The sequence below is a fragment of the Engraulis encrasicolus genome, unplaced genomic scaffold (assembly GCF_034702125.1).
Source record: "Engraulis encrasicolus isolate BLACKSEA-1 unplaced genomic scaffold, IST_EnEncr_1.0 scaffold_47_np1212, whole genome shotgun sequence".
NCBI classification, from domain to species: Eukaryota; Metazoa; Chordata; class Actinopteri; order Clupeiformes; family Engraulidae; genus Engraulis; species Engraulis encrasicolus.
In genome coordinates this window covers 413,344-415,843 of record NW_026945786.1, presented here as the reverse complement: position 1 = coordinate 415,843, position 2,500 = coordinate 413,344, and the positions used below count along the sequence as shown (strand labels likewise).

Sequence of the window (2,500 nt, the reverse complement as noted above, 5' to 3'; positions counted from 1 at the left end):
TTATGTTACCAGTCCATCACTGCTACCTGTCCTGTCTTGCACTTTCTGTCTGTCTGTAAATTGTCAGTCCTGTCTATGTCCTGGCATGGTAGAGAGAAAACGTCGTTTCCCTTGTATGACCATAAAGAAAGTGACAATAAAAGCTGACTTGACATACTTCAATGTTTCAAATCGGTGTTGCATTACATTGCACATGTAGAAACACATAGGACAGAATGTCGGTTACATACTTTGATTAAATAATTTTGATTTGATTTGATTAAATAAATCATTTGAAAAGATGACCTTCACAAGAGAAAGAAAAGCACAACAAACCTGTTATTTATCTTTTATTGTTTTTATTGTTTAGTAATTGCAGGTTCATCAGTCAGGTGGTCAGCACCCAAACTAAAACCATGAGTCATGGTGGCCAGGATGACGTCCAAGAATTGCATCCCAGCAGCACAGGTAAATACATGACTAGTAAGTTGGGATGAGTGTTATTTTCTGACATTTTACATCACATTTTAATTCAGACAATATTGCCAAGGGAGTTAATTATTCAGTACTGTACCAGTACATTACAATGCATGGCTAGATTCATTTAAATAGCATGTTTGTCTTTTCTTTTTTTTCTAATTAGATGGGGGAGCCAACATGAAGAGGTGTCCAGAGAGGCTTCTTTCGCTTTGGCTTTGCAGCAGCACCAGGACCTCACCATCAGTGATGCTGTTCCCCTCATCCATCGGGCCTACCCTTACATTCCTCCCCTGATGCACTGATCACCTGTACCAGTTGTTGGAGTTTTCAGAAGGGCTCTAAATTAACTTTTTTTTATTCACTAGTAGCCAAAATGGCTAGTATGTTAATCTCCAAACATACCGGTACATTAAATAATGGGTCAAAGTGCCGAGTATGTTTTCTTTTCTACCAGCAAAACTTAATTTTCCCAGCATTTGGCTGGTTGGCTGGTGAGCCCTGGTTGTCATTGATGGTGAGTAGTTGTGATAATAAATAACTGAAATGATGAAGTCCATCCAGACATGTCTTGCTTATTTTATTGTACTAATACAACAACGTAGAACATTTTCTGTGAAAGCCCAACTGGGAAACTCCAACTCCCATTGACATTGTGACACAGCACACAAGTGTTCACTGCACGAAATTGCATTTATGCTTCACCCGTGCAAGGGGGCAGCCCCCAATGGCGCCCCAAGGGAGCAGTGTGGCGGTACCATGCTCAGGGTATCTCAGTCATGGAGGAGGATGGGGGAGAGCACTGATTACTTAACTCCCCCCACCAACCTGGTGGGTCGGGAGTCCAACCGGCAACCTTTGGGATACAAGGCTGACACTCTAACCACTTACCCATGACCGCCTGTCAATCTTCAGTCTAGTCTAACTAATTATATTATCTACACTAAATGTATATCTCAAGTGACATGGGTATACTGGTATGGGGATAGTGCTGTATGTAAATAATATTAACCCATTTTAGCCGGCACCAAAATGCCAGCTAATTGCCTATGCCCTTTTTAAGAAAGGTGCCCTCATCCTATAAAAAAACCCAAATAACTAAATAAGTCTCTGAAGCACATACAGACATGATATGAGTTTTAAAAGCTAAGACCATCCTCTTGCATTAGAACATGTTAATTCAGCTCTAACATACCCACATTTTTAATCTAAAAAAATCTAATATGTCATGCCTAAATGCTGTGTCGCTCCAACGTGTACACAACATCCAGCATCAATGGGTTGACTATTACAGGCCTAGTTCAGATAACCATTTATTAATATAAATAAGTACTTGCACGTCTATTGTACATGTCCACCCCAGAATAGATATCCCCTCCCATCACCTACAAAACCTTGAAATGTATTTGTACTTTGTGTCTAAAAATAAAGTATTTGAGCCATTGAATGAACTGATTACTACATTGAGTTGGTGTGATTAAGAGGTTGAAATCGGCTAAACTTGACTTGGTGTGCTGGACCTCTGGCTCTTCCATACATGTGTCATGACATCAGATCATCGCTCTTCTCATCTGGAGAAACAGAAAGATAACACTTAGCTGACACTTATCCAAAGCAACTTCGTTACTCACAGTGAATTGTTAACTGTCCCTGCAGCATGGGGCTTGGTGCCTAGCTCAAGGGTAGGCCTACTTCAGCCTGGATGGGAGGTGAAGGGAGAGGTGTAGGATGGGATTTGAACCTGCAACCCTCCACTTCCCAAACCATTAAGCCTCTGATGTGTGTGACTGATTTCAGAGGGCAGACAATTTGGATGACAACACAACAAAGTGGTGGACTTCATATTATTGACAACAACATCGACACTGGTGGGCCTATGCATGTCATTATAAATAGGCCAGCATGGATAAGGTGATTGGCATTTCATGACAGCATCATGCTGGAGAGTAGGCCTACTACTTGGGAAATCAGCGCTAGAGATGTACACATGGTTTATTTTTACATTTGAACCTTAACAGTACGTCATAGCCTTGCTATTTCACCA

General features: G+C 41.1%; 1 long non-coding RNA gene across 1 annotated transcript in view; it reads left to right on the top strand.

The window, feature by feature from the left end:
• LOC134444228 (uncharacterized) overlaps positions 1–1,386 on the top strand; it is a 1,981-nt gene extending 595 nt beyond the window's left edge. Inside the window, exons 2-3 of the long non-coding RNA XR_010033896.1 lie at positions 350–447; positions 623–1,386. This is a non-coding gene — a long non-coding RNA (uncharacterized LOC134444228). The remainder of the gene's footprint in view (positions 1–349; positions 448–622) is intronic.
• The last annotated feature ends 1,114 nt before the right edge of the window (positions 1,387–2,500 follow it).